Consider the following 17,515-nt stretch of genomic DNA (forward strand, 5'->3'; position numbering starts at 1 on the left):
AAAAAAAACTAGTATTATTCCTCCGCTTTCCAAATATTCACCTCATATGTATAACCTCAAAGAAAAAAATATAATTTCTGTAGCAAAGAAAATCCAATCTAACTAATGAAGGAACACCAACTCTTAAATTTTAATTTGGTTATAAAAGTAATCATCCAAACTCTTTAAAAGCTGTTATCCCTATTACAAGCATGCATTTATTTCCCATATATGGTTAATTATGTCCACTCTCTTTTAACACTATAATTTTGAAAATGAAGCACAAGTTGAGAAAAAAATACATTTGGTATATAAGATTATATAGCTTGCATTTTTTATTTTATTTAATAAACAACAGCATTCATCTAAAAAATTTTATTTGCTCTACATTGGTAATAAGTGTCATAAATAATTCCTCTCTGCTGAACCAAGATGTATATTTATAGTACTAAACTAAGAAATACCCTAAAATAAAACATCAAAAAGATTATGATAATAAAGCAGGTGAAGAAAGTAATGAATTTAAATGTTTTGCCATTAATTGTAATTCTTCATCCTAAATATCAAAATGCTATAGCTAAATAGTGAATTTGGTTTACTTGTTTTCCAAAGTGTCACCATATTTGCCATTCAATAATCCCATAAAATACAATGTGAATGAAAGGATGTTCATGACAACCTAATGGTATAGACAGTAAGCCTCTACAGATCAATGTGTTAGCAATTTTTGTTGTTTTTCATTTAGTTCCTCTAGTAAGGGTAGATAATAAAAGCACCTGGAGCACTACTTTGCTCCTTTATTCACCATAAGTTCCTTTTCTGCTATTTCCATTATTTTGCCTATGGGGGACTGTAGTTCAGTTACTCATATTCCTCCACTGAAATGTGTACAACACTGTTTTATCTGACCATAACTACTTGCAATCGCAAAGAATATGTCATTTTTGGTGATAATGGGATCACAGGCTATCGATGATGGGGCAGATACTGTTGATAACCATTCCAAACATACTTCTGCATTTCTCTGCTGCATTTCTGTCTGTCAATTATTTTCTCAATTATTTTCCCATTTTCAGTTTCATTGATTTCTGCTCTGATATGTTAATGACTTATCTTAGCTTACTTTCAGTTTATTCTGCTCTTCTTATTCTAGATTCTTGAGGTAGAAAATTAGGTTATTACTGAGATCTTTCTCCTTCTTTTCTAATGTAAGTCTTTAGTGCTATTAAGTTCCCTCTTTGCACAACTTGAGGTGTTGCTTACATATTTTAATGCATATATTTCTGCAGTCTCAAGATTTGGGGATGACGAGATTTTCCTCATTGTTGCTTGTTCACCTATTTGAGGTGGAGGGGAAGCACTTCTTCCGGTAGGCATTAATTATCAATAGGTTAGGATCCCCCTTGCATGTTTCCTTCTCCAGTCACTTCAGGGTCTCAGTACAGAAATGGAAGTTTCTGACCCCAAAGAGAAAAAAGTGCTCCTCTCTTGGCTTTTGTTAGCAGAGTTTGTGATTGATTGCCCTTACCAATGAATCCAGACTTGCTGAATCTTGGCAGAGAGAATCCTGACACCTTCCTGGGTGTCTTCCACTGCTAATTTGAGACAAAAATGCCGAAATGGAGGGTATATGGAACTTCAGATATTCTCCCACTTTGATTCTCCTCCAGTAGTATATTCTCACACCAGTCTTTCTTCCTCTTACCACCTGTCAGCATCCTTCTTTGCTTGTCTCCCACATTATTTAAGAGTATTATATAGTTTAAAGAGTGAGAGAGAGGTGGAAGAAACTGGCCTACACCATATTGTCCAGACCAGAAGTCCCTTTTAATTCTTTCTGAAGTTTCAAGGCCTTTCCTATATATCATTTTGAGAACTTCCTTTAACTATTTTTTAAGATTGTGGCTCAGATGGTAAAGCGTCTGCCCACAGTGCGGGAGACCTGGATTCGATCCCCGGGTTGGGAAGATCCCCTAGAGAAGGAAATAGCAACCCACTCCAGTACTCTTGCCTAGAAAACTCCATGGATGGAGGACCCTGGTGGGCTACAGTCCATGGGGTCACAAAGAGCCGGACACGACTGAGCGACTTCACTTACTAGCAGCATATTCTCTTGTTTTTTTTTGTCTGAGAATGTCTTTATATGCCTTTGATTCCTGAAGATATTTTAGATAGATATAGACTTTGCAGTTGGCAATACTTTTCTTCTAAAACTTGAAAAATGCTGTGCCATTTTCTTCAGACTTCCATGTTTTCATATAAGAAATCTATTGTTATTCAATATGGTTGTTCCCTTTAAAACAGAGTGTCATGTGACTTTAGGTTATTTCCATAGTTTTTGACTTAATTTTCAGAATTCTAATTATTATGTATTTTGGTGTGGATTTGTTTAGGTCTCCTATTTTGCTCGGTGTCTTGATCATATAGTTTTATAGCTTTCATCAAATTGGGAAAGTTTTATGTCATTATGTCTTTGACTATTTTTTAAATTTTACTTTCTCCTCTTCCTCTCAGTTTCCGTGTTATAAAAAATGAGCTATTCTGCTTTTGCCCCACTGTTCCCTCAAACTGTTATTTCAGTCAGCTTTTCTCTATTGTTCAGATTGTGCTTAGTCAATCAGACATGTCTAACTCTCTGAGACCCAATGGACTGTAGCCCACCAGCTTCCTCTGTCCCTGGGGATTGTTCAGATTAGGTAAACTCTATTAAACTGTCCTAAAATTTATTACTTCTATCCTTCGTCATCTCAACCCTCCTATTGACTTCATCAAGCAACTTTGTTTTTCTTGTACTCTTCAGTTTTATAATTTCTATTTGGCACTTTTAATGTACATTTCTTTATTGAGTTTTTTTTATTTGCCTGAGAATTTTTAATTGCATGTTGAAATTTTTTTTTATAACTGATATATAATTCCAACATCAAGTTCATCTCCTTGTTAGTTTCTGTTTATGATTTTTTTCTCATTCAATATATGATTTTCTTCATTTTTGGTATGAAGAGTAAGTTTTATTTGTATTCTGGGAATATAAATTCCATTTAAAAATTGTGGAATCTATTTTTAAAGCTGGCTGTACCCCTGTTGAGGCATACCACTATAGCTGCCTAGGTGTTTATGTTCAACTTCCCATTGGGCTCCACCGACACCATCCTGGAAAATGTGGGTCACTGACCCATACCATCTTCCTCCTCCAACTTGGAGAGTGTGAGTATCTCTCCACTGGCCTCACAGAGTTAAGAGAAAGGAGAATTGGATGACAGACAGATACTACCTTAATGTGCATGGTAGAGTTCTAGCTTAGTACCTCATGTTTTCTGCTGACATAGAGGGCTAGGGAAACAAGTGCAAGCAAGTCCTACTGTGCAAACACCTTAGTCTGTCTCCTTCACTGCAGGTGGATGGTGGGCCTGCCACTGGGCTTTGCTACTCTGTAATGGAAGGCACTGAAGTGTCCAGGAGTCCCAACTCACAAGGCCTCACTGAGTATCATTGCTACTTCATAGGTGTTGAGATTTATCTATTCTACTGGGCCACACTGACCCCAGGGACGTGTGAAAAGTAGAATTCTGATTAGTTTGGATTCTCATTGCCTTGACCAGTCTCCTTGACATTAGGTGATGATGGTAGATGAGGAGTAAGTATGAATGGTCACTAGCTCATCTCAGCACTGCCTTTATTAAATTTCCTTGCTGCAGGGGGGGAGTTGAGGCACAGCGTGGCAGCAGACCTCATGGATACTACCTTGGTTGGGAAACTGGAGTACCAGCAACTGCCTCAAGATTGAAGACAGAACATAAGCTTTTCCCTCACATCAACACTACCTCAGTAGAAGAATTAGAACACTACCTATTTCATGGACAGAGAAAACAAGATCAACTCCCTGATAAGACTCCAACAACACTGCCAAGTGGGGCAGTCAGAGAGTTGCTGTCTGATTCTACACAGCATGGCACAGGATGGGGTGGAGGTCCAGATACCCAATTAATTGTTTGGAACTCACAGTATGGGGTTACAGGTGATGGATGAAGGAGTATGGACAGTTACATATAGTAAGAAATGAGCCCTCCCAAACATGTCCATGTCCTAATATCTAGAATCTTTAAATATGTTACGTGGAAAACAGAATTTTTCTGATGTAATTAAGGTTATGGGCCTTCAGTGGAAAGATTAGATTAAACAGATGGGTCCAATGTGATCACATAAGCCCTTAAAAATAGAGAATTTTTCGGGCTAAGGTGAGTCAGATGTAGTAGAAGAAGATGAAAAAATGCTATAGATGGGAACCTCACATCTATTCCAGTTGAGAAAAGAATTTGATTCACAATTGCTGAACCTGAGATATAGAGGCATACATTTAAGGGCCAGAAAGAAATGTCTAGAGATGTCTCTGAAGCTCTCAATCATTTTTCTTTTGATAAAAGTAAGACTCAAATATTTTCTAATTTTAAAACTGTATCAGTCTCCTTTAATCATAGAGTCTTGAGTTCTTCTTAGGGTCTCCTGCATTGGCACACAGATATTTTACCACTGTGCCACCTGGGAAGCTCTAATATCAACCCATCTTTAAGTCCACAAATAATTCCTACTGTCAGCTAATATTTCCTGTTGAACTGCTGTCATGAATTTTACATTTGTTTTATTTTCCAAGTCCAGAGGTTCCTTTTTGTTTGTTTAAATAAAATTTCCAACTCTTTATTTAATGAAACATTGTTCTCATTCTTTCATTTTTCAGAGAAAAAATAGTTGCACTGTTTATTTTTAACAAATGTTCTCAGGAAAAGATTGCTCACACAGAGAAAGTTCTGTATCAAGTCATATACATATAAGGCTTACACTAAGGATTTCTGGGGGAATTGTCAGAGATGTCAAATAATTACTGTTCTCTAAGAATTTTGCTTTAGAGGCTTACTAGTGCTGTTTTGTACCTTCCAGTGGCTGCTAGGCTGTTGGTTTACACTGCAGTTGTGGGACTGTTGATTTTTATAGTTTCTGCAGAGTTGGGTAGAGAGAGTTGGGAATAAGGCAAGTTAAAGTGTCACTGTTGTTGTTTAGTTGCTAAGTCCTATCTGACTCTTTGTGACTCCATGGACTGCAGCATGCCAGGCTCCGCTGTCCTCCATTATCCCTCGGTTGCTCAAATTCATGTCGAGTCGGTGATGTTTTCTAACAATTTCTTCCTCTGCCATCCCCTTCTCCTTTTGTCATCATTATTTCTCAATATCAGGGTCTTTTCCAATGAGTTGGCTCTTTGCATCAAGTGGCTAGATAAAATGCCACACGGATCACCAATCCAGCCATTTTTCTTGAATAAAAACTGCCCAGGTTGTTGTAAGCCACTAGTTAATTTTCAGAATTCTGGAGTTGAGTTTTGATAAATATGTAGTGTTTTTGTTGCTTTTATAAAAGAATTTTTGGTGGTCCTTACTCCATCTTCCTTGCCCACCTTTCCGTTCAGTGCAGCACATATATTAGATTGTCTTTCCTAACTTAGCCATTTTTAAGTAGTGAAGTATTTTCACATTGCTGTGCAACAGGTTTCTAGAACTTTTCATCCAGCAAAAATGAAACTCTGTACCCACTAAATAACAACTTTTCTTTTCTCTTTCCCCCAACCACCTGGGAAACACCATTCTATTTTCTGTATCTATGTGTATATTTATAGTAAACAGTGTCAGTAATATGAGGTGATAGCTCCTTGTGGTTTTTATGAGTGTTGTTGAGAATTTTTTTATATGCTTCTTGGCCACTTGTAGATCATTTTTGGAGAATTGTCTATGCAAGTCCTTTGCTTAGTTTTTATTTGATGCATTTTTGTTTTTGTTGAGTTACAGGCATTCATTATATATTCTGGATATTAAAACTTTGCCAGATCTATAATTTACATCTTCTTCCCATTCTGATGGATGTTTTTTCACTCTGTTGATTCTCTCCTTTGATATGCACAAAAATCCCATTTCTCTATTTTTGCTTTTTCTGTTTATGCTTTTGGTATCATTTCCATGAAGTCATTGTCAAATTCAATGATGTGAAATTTTTGGCTTATGTTTCCTTCTAATAATTATATAATTTCAGGTTTCATGTTCAGCTCTTCAGTCCCCTTTGAATTAGTTTATAGGTGATTTTGAGTCCAACTTCATTCTTTCACCTGTGAATATGCAATTCTCCCATCACCATTTGTTAGAAGAAATTATCATTTCCTATTGAGAAGGCTAGTCAATGATCATCTGACCATCTATATAAGGATTATCTTATTCTTTTTGATGCTACTGAAAATTAACTTCTTTTTCTTAATTTTCTTTTTGGATTGTTCATTTTTAGTGTGTAAAAAGGAAACTGATTTTTATGCTGAATTTTCATTTTTGCTGAACTTGTTTATTAGTTCTAAGATTTTTTTTTTTTTAATCTTTAGGGTTTTCTACATAAGGACCATATCATCTTAAAAAAGAGGTAATTTTACTTCTTTCTTCTTAAGTTTTTTAAATTTATTATTCTTACCTATTTTCTCTAGCTAGGTCTTCCAGTACTAGGTTGGGTAGAAGTGGTCAGAGATGGCATCCCTGTCTTGTTCTTTCTTGATCTGAGAAGAAAAGTTTTCATTTTAAGCCACTGAATATGATGTTAGTTGCTGTCTCTTCATATACACTGCTTACTTTGTTGAGGAAGTTTCATCGTATGCTTGGCTGTTAAGTGTTTTTATCATGAAAGGATGTAGAATTTTGTCAAATATTTTTTTCTGTATTTCTGTATCAATTGAGATGACCACATAATTTTTTACCTCACCCTATTAGTGTGGAGCAGGGCATTCACTGATTTTCATATGTTGAAAAATCCTTGCATTTTAGGAAAAAAATCCCACTTACTCATGGTACAAAATCTTTTAAATGCTCTGTTGACTTCAGTCTGCCAATATTTCCTTGAGTTTTTATATTAATACTAATTAGGGATGTTGATTTGTAGTTTTATTTTTGTATGATATACTTGTCTGGATTTGGTGTCATGGTAACACTGGCCTTATAGAATTAGACTGAAAATGTTTACTTCTCTTCAACTTTTTCAAAGAGTTTGAGAAGAATTGTTATATTTCTTTAATTGATAGAATTCACCAATAAAGCACTTGGTCCTGGGCTTTTCTCTATTGAATGGTTTTTGATTACTGGTTCAACATCTTTACAAGTTACAGGTCTACTCAGATATTCTATTTCTTCATAATTGAGTCTTGGTAGGTTGTGAGTTTTTAGAAATATATCCATTTAGTTTTTTTACTTTATTGCCTCACAGTTGGTCACAGTATCATGCTATACAACTCTTTACTGCTGTCATTGGCTGTAATTTCTCATCTTTAATTTCTGATTTTAGTTATTTGAGTATTCCTTCATCAATTTTTCTTTCTTTCTTTTTTTTTTTTTTTTGCTCCTCTGAGTTGATGATGTGAAATTGCTGCACTCAATATGTCAACAAATTTGGAAAACTCAGCAGTGGCCAACAGGACTGGAAAAGGTCAATTGTTACTCCAATCTCAAAGAAAGGAAATGACAAAGAATGCTCGAACTACCGCACAATTGCACTCATCTCACATGTTAGCAAAGTAATGCTCAAAATTCCACAAGGCAGGCTTCAGCAATGTGTGAACCGTGAACTTCCAGATGTTTAAGCTGGTTTTAGAAAAGGCAGAGGAATCAGATCAAATTCCAACATCCACTGGATCATCGAAAAAGCAAGAGAGTTCCAGAAAAATATCTATTACTGCTTTATTGACTATGCTAAAGACTTTGACTGTGTGGATGACAATAAACTGTGGAAAATTCTGAAAGAGATGGGCATACCAGACCACCTGACCTGCTTCTTGAGAAATCTGTATGCAGGATAGGAAGCAACAGTTAGAACTGGACATGGATCAACAGACTGGTTCCAAATAGGAAAAGAAGTATCTCAAGGCTGTATACTGTCACCCTGCTTATTTAACTTATATGCAGAATACATCATGAGAAACACTGGGCTGGAGTAAGGACAACCTGGAATCAAGATTGCCGGGAGAAATATCAATAACCTCAGATATGCAGATGACACCACCCTTATGGCAGAAAGTGACGAGGAACTAAAGAGCCTCTTGATGAGGGTGAAAGAGGAGAGTGAAAAAGTTGGCTTAAAGCTCAACATTCAGAAAATTAAGATCATGGCATCTGGTCCCATCACCTCATGGCAAATAGATGGAGAAACAGTGGGAACAGTGGCTGACTTTAATTTGGGGGACTCCAAAATCACTACAGATGGTGATTGCAGCCATGAAATTAAAAGATGCTTACTCCTTGGAAGGAAAGTTATGACGAACCTAGACAGCATTTTAAAAAGCAGAGACATTACTTTGTCAACAAACGTCTGTCTAGTCAAGGCCTGATTATTCCAGTAGTCATGTATGGATGTGAGAGTTGTACTGTGAAGAAAGCTGAGAGACAAAAAATTGACGCTTTGATCTGTGGTGTTGGAGAAGACTCTTGAGAGTCCCTTGGACTGCAAGGAGATCCAACCAGTTCATCCTAAAGGTGATCAGTCCTGGGTGTTCATTGGAAGGACTGATGCTGAAGCTGAAACTTCAATAGTTTGGCCACCTGATGCAAAGAGCTGACTCATTTGAAAAGATCCTGATGCTGGGAAAGATTGAGGGCAGGAGAAGGGGACAAAAGAGGATGAGATCGTTGGATGGAATCACCAACTTGTTGGACATGGGTTTGGGTAGACTCTGGGAGTTGGTGACGGACAGGGAGGCCTGGTGTGCTGTGGTTCATGGGGTTGCAGAGTTGGACATGACTGAGCAACTGAACTGAACAGAGTTGATAATTTCAAATAACTTGTCTTGAAGTTTGCTACCTTTGAGCAAATTTAGTGATTTTTTTCAACTCACTTATTATATTTTGAGGCACCAAAATTTCTATTTGGTTCTCTTTTTATATTGATAGTTTAACTTTATTGATATTCTCATTTTGTTTATGCAACATTTTCTTGATTTCGTTTAGTCGCCTAAAAAAAAAAAATCTGTGCCCTCATTTAACATCATTAAGGCAGTATTTTTAGTTTCTTTGTTCAGTAATTTAGAGATACATATTCTGTAGATCAGTCTGTGGAGATTTAGTTTAGTTGTTTCATGTTTCCCTCTTTGTGCACATATGATTTATGATATCGGGGTGGGGGGGGGGGGGGGAAGAGGCTCCTTTCCTAGTCTTTACAAACCATCTTTTTTCAGCTTAAGTCTCTTCACCAATCAGCCCAGCTAGAGGTTTCAGGATCTATGAAGACTTTTCTGGCCATGTGTCTTCCCTGAGTGTGAACATCTATTTTTATTCTAGCATGTATAGCTACTTTTAACTATCTTAATTTCCCTGTTCATTTCAGTTCCGTTCAGTTCAGTCCCTCAGTCATGTGCAGTTCTTTGCAACCCCATGGACTGCAGTACTGTCAGGCCTCCCTGTCCATCACCAATTCCTGGAACTTACTCAAACTCTTGTCCATTGAGTCCATGATGCCATCCAATCATCTCATCCTCTGTTGTCCCCTTCTCCTTCTGCCTTCAATCTTTCCCAGCATCAGGGTCTTTCCAAATGAGTAAGTTCTTCCCATCAGGTGGCCAAAGTACTGGAGTTTCAGCTTCAGCATCAGTCCTTCCAATGAATATTCAGGACTGATTTCCTTTAGGATGGACTGGTCAGATCTCCTTGCAGTCCAAGGGACTCTCAAGAGTCTTCTCCAACACCACAGTTCAAAACACCAATTCTTTTGTGCTCAGCTTTCTTTATAGTCCAACTCTCACATTCATATGTGACTATTGGAAAAACCATACTTTGACTAGATGGACTTTTGTTAGCAAAGCAATGTCTCTGCTTTTAAATATATTGTCTAGGTTGGTCATAACTTTTCTTCCAAGGAGCAAACATCTTTTAATTTAATGGAGCAGCCAACACCTTTGGTGATTTTGAATTCCGCCCCCCCCCGCCAAAAAAAAAAAGTATCTCACTGTTTCCACTGTTTCCCCATCCATTTGCCATGAATTGATGGGACCAGATGCCATGATCTTAGTTTTCTGAATGTTGAGTTTTAAACCAACTTTTTCACTCTCCTCTTTCACTTTCATCAAGAGGCCCTTTAGTTCTTTTTCACTTTCTGCCAAAAGGGTGGTGTCATCTGCATATCTGAGGTTACTGATATTTCTCCCAGCAATCTTGTTTCCACCTTGTGTTTCATCCAGTTCAGCATTTCTTATGTTGTACTGTGCATATGAGTTAAATAAGCAAGGTGACAATATACAGCCTTGATGTACTCCTTTTCCGATTTGGAACCAGTCTGTTGTTGCATTTCCAGTTCTAACTGTTGCTTCTTGACCTGCATACAGATTTTCTCAGGAGGCAGATCAGGTGGTCTGATATTCCCACCTCTTTCAGAATTTTCCACAGTTTGTTGTGATCCACACAGTCAAAGGCTTTAGCATAGTCAATAAAGCAGGAGTAGATGTTTTCTTGGAACTCTTGCTTTTTCAATGTTCTGACGGATGTTGGAATTTTGATATCTGGTTCCTCTGCCTTTTCTAAATCCAGCTTGAACATCTGGAAGTTCACGGTTTATATACTGCTGAAGCCTGGCTTGGAGTATTTTGAGCATTACTCTGTTAGCTTGAGATGACTGCAATTGTGCAGTAGTTTGAGCATCCTTTGGCATTGCCTTTCTTTGGGATTGGAATGAAAACTGACCTTTCCAGTCCTGTGGCCACTGTTCAGTTTCCAAATTTGCTGGCATATTGAGTGCAGCACTTTCACAGTATCACCTCTTAGGACTTGAAATAACTCAACTGGAATTCCGTCACCTCCACTAGCTTTGTTTGTAGTGATGCTTCCTAAGGCCCACTTGACTTTGCATTCCAGGATGTCTGGCTCTTGGTGAGTGATCACACCATCGGGATTATCTGGATCATGAAGATTGTTTTTGCATAGTTCTTTTGTGTATTTTTGCCTCCTCTTCTTAATATCTTCTGCTTCTCTTAGGTCCATACCATTTCTTTCCTTTATTGTGCTCATCTTTGCCTAAAAATTTCCCTTGGTATCTTTAATTTTCTTGAGGAGATCTCTAGTCTTTCCCATTCTATTATTTCCCTCTATTTCTTTGCATTCATCACTGAGGAAGACTTCCTTATTTTTCCTTGCTATTCTTTGGAACTCTGCATTTAAATGGGTATATCTTTCCCTTTTTCCGTTCCCTTTCACTTTTCTTCTTTTCATGGTTATTTGCAAGGTCTCCTTAGATAACCATTTTGACGTTTTACATTTCCTCTTTTGGGAATGGTCTTGATCCCTGCCTCCTGTACAATGGCACAAGCCTCCGTCTGTAGTTCTTCAGGCATTCTCTCTATCAGATCTAATCCCTTGAATTTGCCTATTACTTCATGGCAAATAGATGGTGAAGAAGTGGACACATTGGCAGATTTTATTTTCTTGGGTTCCAAAATCACTGTGACCATGACTGCAGCCATGAAATTAAAAGATACTTGCTCCTTAACCTAGACAGCATGTTAAAAAACAGAGACATCACTTTGCCAACATATGTCTGTATAGTCAAAGGTATGGTTTTTCCAGAAGTCATGTATGGATGTGAGAGTTGAACCACAAAGAAAGTTGAGCACCAAAGAACTGGTGCTTTTGATCTGTGGTGCTGGACAATACTCTTTAGAGTCCATTGAACAGCAAGGAGATCAAACTTGTCCATCTTAAAGGAAATCAGTCCTGAATATGCACTGGAAGACTGATGCTGAAGGTGAAGCTCCAATGCTTTAGCCACCTGATGCAAAGAGCTAACTTATTGGAAAAGACCATGATTCTGAAAAAGACTGATGGATGGAGAAGAACTGGGCAATAGAGGATAAGATGGTTGGATGGTACCACTGACTCAATGGACATGAGTTTTAACGAACTCAGGGGGATAGTGAAGGACAGAGGAGCCTGGCATGCTGCAGTCCATAGGGTTGCAAAGAGTTGATCACAACTTAGCTGCTGAACAACAAAATGCTCACCCTCAGTAGCACTTGGCTTCCATTTCTATTGAGTTACTATGCCTAAATTTTTTTGCTCCCTACACTGCCTCCCTGTAGAGCTTCATACTCCCTGCTGCTCTAATGCCCCATGTTACAGGTCTTCGACCTCTAATCCAAATTACATCACTCGTTCCCCAAGCAATCCAACTCAAGTGATACATACAATAACCAGCCCTTTGTGTGGACACAAAACATTAGATAAAGTTTCCACTTTTTCCAGGAGCCAGTAACTGGGAGGTTTCCTTCCAATTGTGTTGTACTACACTGCGCCGGGGGATTGGCAAAGATGAACACATGCAAAATACAAAACAAAGAAAAAAAAAAAAACTCTTTATAGTCAAATTCCTTCTTAATTATTCAGTGCTTCATGCTGCTCCTGGATGAGCCCAACTACCAGGACCTCAATGACTGTGTGTGTTTAAGAAGAACAAAAGGCTTTTAAGCACATCTAGGTCCTCATTTCCCATTCTCAGGACTTTCTGAATGGTGTCTGTATCAACGTCATTAACATTTGCGACAAGAAACTAATCTTGTCGGGTAATTGTGATCAGTATGTGAGGACATGACCAGAGGTGAAAGAGAATCAGATGAGGAGGTTTCACAGGAGCGGAATCAGATTGCATACATGAAGAGCTACACTGTTAGGTCCAGTCATGGCAATGCCAAGCTGATCCAGCAGACCCACAGCAAGGAGAAGACACTACAGAAAATGATGACATCAGGACTGACAGAGAGAGCTGTGAGTGACAAGACACTGTTATTTTATTTCTCACCATGTGGAATGATCCACCACCCATTATCATGGTGCAAAATGTCACTTCAAATAAACGAAAGACAGGACTTGCATCTACAACAATCTAAAATTATGTATCAATCTCGAACCATGAATGACTTTGACAGGGCTCAATGGAACAGAAACATCAACTCTTCTGAAGTTGATCACTAGAGAGCTATTAATTGCAGACAGAATGACCTGAAAGCACTCTCATGTCAAGAGAGTACATTACCATCAGCATTTGCAAGAGCAGGTGGACTTAGATCTTTTGCCTTTGGAGTGCATGATGTATACTACACAGAGAGCAAGGTGAAGGAAGGAAGGAAGAAGATGATTGTGCAACTGTTCTCATTGGGAAACAGCAGGTCATCCCAGTCCAGAACCTGTCTGATGGCAGAAGTCTTGAGGGTGTCTGGCCTGGCAGAACCCCCACATGCTCTTCTTGGATGAACCTGGATATTGAGACCAGCAGTGCCCTAGAAGATGGCATCAGTGATTTTGAGGGTTGTGTGATGCTGCTCAGTCATGGTTTCAAACTCCTTCAACAAGTTGCACAAGAATTGCAGGTCTGTGAGAAGTAGACAGTCACCAAGTGGCCTGGAGACATCACGGTCTACAAGAAGAACCTCAAGTCCAAGCTGGTGGGCAAGGAGCCCCAACTCACAAGGAGGACTCACAACATGTGAGACTTTGCTGGCCCACTAGGCCAGGCCCCTGGGTTGTATTCCTGTATTGCTGAAATTTTTCCCCAGCCCCTTCCCTGCCAACATTAGCCTTAGCTCCACTCTGATCTTATCTACAGCTGGACAGTACCTGTCCATTTCCTGTCCTTCCAGATACTTCTGTCCATGTCTAGACTTGGCTGGCTGTTTCTGCCAGCTCTTAGCTGATTCTGACTGTGATATAATTATTTAATGGTGTAACTTTTAAACATGCATGGCATCTACAAAGCATCCCAAGGAAAAAAAAAAATATTAAAAAAAAAATAAGAGAAAAAATCCAATCAGAAAATGCTTGATAAGGTGCTTTGGTATTCAAAAGCTTATCATCCAACATATGAGATATAAAATTTTAGTTAACAAATATACCTTCAAATATATTTTCTAAATGGGAGATTTGCTCTTCCAATTAAAATTTCACATTGAGTATACTTTTTAAAATTAATTCTTTAAAACATTTTTTAATTTTATAAATTTAAAATATAAATATATTTTATATAAATTTTAAACTTTTAATAAAGAATCATGTCTTTATTGTAAACCTATTTTAGTTATAACTGTGCATATGACAATGCTAAAATAACATCCAGGAAATCAATAAGCTATTTACTTGTCTTTTCATTTTAAACTTTTTAAAGTCTAAATTTATACCTACATGATTTACTATATTCTATGTTGATGGAGTTAACAAAACCCTTGTATGTTTGTAAAATCCAAAGAATCTACCTGCCAATGCAAGAGACTCAGGAGATGTCGGTTTGATTCCTGGGTCTGGAAGATCCCCTGGAGGAGGAAATGGCAACCCATCCAAGTATTCTTAGCTGGAAAATTCCATGGACAAAGGAGCCTGGAAGGCACTGTCAGACATGACTGAGCATGCACACATGCATAATTTTATACAACTTTTCAAATATATTTTGAAATTACATACTTTCTTTATAAAAGAGCAGATATACGATCTACCTTATTAATTACTAATTTTAGAATAGCATATGTTGGTGCTAAAAATAGCATTCTAAATTATGTAACAGTTCCCTGGGTTTGGAATGTCCCCTGGAGAAGGGAACAGCTACACTCTCCAGTGTTCTGGCTTGGAGAATTCTATGGACTGTATAGTTCATGGGGTTGCAAAGAGTCAGACACCACTGAGTGACCTTCACTTTTCTATTCCCCTCATTTTGCAAATGGCAAAATTTGGTGCTCATGCTTATCTCTGTTAGTGGAAGGAACAGGGGTACAAGAGTTGGAAGATGAGTATAGAAATGAACTTAGAGCTAAAACCTGACTTTCATTGAGGTGAATACCATCAGCACTTCCAATTAGAAAGCAAAGATCTGTGAGAAAGATCAGAAACATAGTTTGTTTTTTTGTTTTATTTTTCTTTCTGTCAAACAACATTTCAAACCATTGGGGTATAATTTTGTTTTTCAAACTACTGGAATAGCTTACATTGCTCTGAGTTCAGTATGAGAACAGCCAAGATACCAACTGGACTCAGAACAAGCAAAGACCAAGCCCACATTAAAACTGCCCTATATTTATTACACTCTTAGTTAAGCATCTTACCAATAAAATTATAATGAAAGTATCCTGACAAATAATCATAAAGTAATTGAGAAATGAGAAACATTTAGTCTGGATAACTCCATTAACAGATTGGTAGAAAATCTGGTGGGCTTGAAATAAAGAAGAGAACTGAGGACAAATAACTACATTTACTTTGTTTTGAAAGTTTAAACTATAGGAGAGATGTATTTTCTAGTTACCAGCATTTCATGTTTTTCCCATTACACTCTAACTTAGTATTAGGTAAGGAATATTGCCATGTTTATATAATTCCATCATTGTTTCTCAGATTGAAATACTGAATTGAGACATCATAATGGAAAAACTAAACTTTGCCTCCTGGTGCTCATGATGATTTATCTCTCATTTATGATACAATACATTCTTCTTCTCAATCCATCTTTCCAAGAACATTTTATGAAAATGTTGGTTAGATAAATATTCAAGATTTATGTTATGAGTATGTAAATGTTATTCAAAAATGCAACCACACAGCAAAATATGGTTATTTATTTCCATGAAAAATGCTTATTTTCTTGGTGCTAATAATTATCTTGCTTCATTTGCTTAATTTTATGTCTCTATCATAATTTCTATTCTAAACTCACTGACTATCTCACACTCCTCTGCTGTGTTGAGATACATCAGTTCAGGTCATTTGCTCAGTCATATTCAACTCTTTGTGACCCCAGGGACTGCAGAATGTCAAGCTTTCCTGTCCATCACCAACTCCCAGAGCTTGTCTAAACTCATATCCATCAAGTTGGTGATGCCATCCAACCATCTTATCCTCTGTTGTCCCCTTCTCCCCCTGCCTTCAATCTTTCCCAACATCTGAGTGTTTTCCAGAGTCAGTTCTTCATGTCAGGTGGCCAAAGAATTAGAGCTTCAGCTTCAGCATCAGTCCTTCCAATGAATATTCAGAACTGATTTCCTTTAGGATTGATGGGTTTGATCTCCTTGCAGTCCAAGGGGCTCTCAAGAGTCTTCTCCAACACCACAGCTCAAAGTATCAATTCTTTCGTGCTCAGCTTTCTTTATGGTCCAACTCTCACATCCATACATTACTACTGGAAAAACCATAGCTTTGACTAGATGGACCTTTGTCAGCAAAGTAATGTATCTGTTTTTTAATATTCTGTCTAGATTTCCCATAGATTTTCTTCCAAGGAGCAAGCATCTTTTAATTTCATGGCTACAGTCACCATCTGAAAATAATGTATAAAATTTACCTCCCTAATAAAACATCTCACAAGTCATATAAGCTACTTCAGTTCTAATGGATTATTTCACATATCCTATATACAATTGTCATCCTAATTGCCCTGTCCTGGGAATTCCGTTTATCTCTTTATTCTGTTTATTTAAATTTATCTCTGTTTCTTTGTTTACTTATTTATTTATTTTTTTTGTCATGGCATTTTAACATTTATTTAGTATATGTTTGACTTCCTGGGTGGCTCAGATGGTAAAGAATTTGCTTGCAATGCAGGAGACCTGGGTTCAACCCCTGGGTCAGGAAGATCCCCTGGAGGAGGGCATGGCAACCCACTCCAGTATTCTTGCCTGAAGAATCCCATGGACAGAGGAGCCTGGTGGGCTTCAGTCTATGGGGTCGCCCAGAGTCAGACATAACTGGGTGACTAACACAACAGCACAGCAGCAATACACATTATAAATTGTCTATTTAATATACAGAGAGAATGGCCTATGTTGTATTAATACAATTTCTCTATTATGTGTACAACACATTTTATATTAGACTAATAGTTTATATTATTTCTGTTAAATACACATACACAACAAAATAGTCCGTTATGTATTTTCCTCTAAAAATCATTTCCAAATGCATGCTTTACTTAATATTTAACCTATATATCACCTTGGGCATACACATCATCCAATAATCTCCTAAAGAAACTGTCTCAAAGTTACTCTTGTGAAAGTTTATATGTCTTAAAATGTTTTTATTCTACCCTCACAGCTGATTGGTAGCTTGGGCAGAGGATCATAGTTTCAAATAATGAAGTCTCTTAGAACGAAGGAATTGAGAATTTGACCCTGCTCCAGACACTGCAAACTGACCCGTTAGTGCTTTAAAAGGTAATACAACATTTACTCTGCTTTCTTAAATGACCTATTTGACTGGAATATAGAACACGATGCAAGATGAAACAAAGGAGCTGTCACTGAGATCAGCTAGTAGGTTGTTTTTATAATCCAAGAGAGAGAGGGTAGTGTCCCTAGACTAAAGTAAGTAAGAACACTGTTGGAAATCTAGGCATCAATTTTAAACTGGCTGAAGTAAAGCAATGAAGAATTTTGTTTTTTTCAATTAGTTGGAGGCTAATTGCTTTACAGTATTGTAGTGGTTTTTGCCGTACACTGACATGAATCAGCCATGGA

At 37.6% G+C, this 17,515-nt stretch overlaps 1 pseudogene; it reads left to right on the forward strand.

The window, feature by feature from the left end:
* LOC133049970 (ATP-binding cassette sub-family F member 2-like) overlaps positions 1–13,510 on the forward strand; it is a 39,319-nt pseudogene extending 25,809 nt beyond the window's left edge.
* Positions 13,511–17,515: the final 4,005 nt, after the last annotated feature.

The sequence above is a fragment of the Dama dama genome, chromosome 31 (genome assembly GCF_033118175.1).
Source record: "Dama dama isolate Ldn47 chromosome 31, ASM3311817v1, whole genome shotgun sequence".
NCBI classification, from domain to species: Eukaryota; Metazoa; Chordata; class Mammalia; order Artiodactyla; family Cervidae; genus Dama; species Dama dama.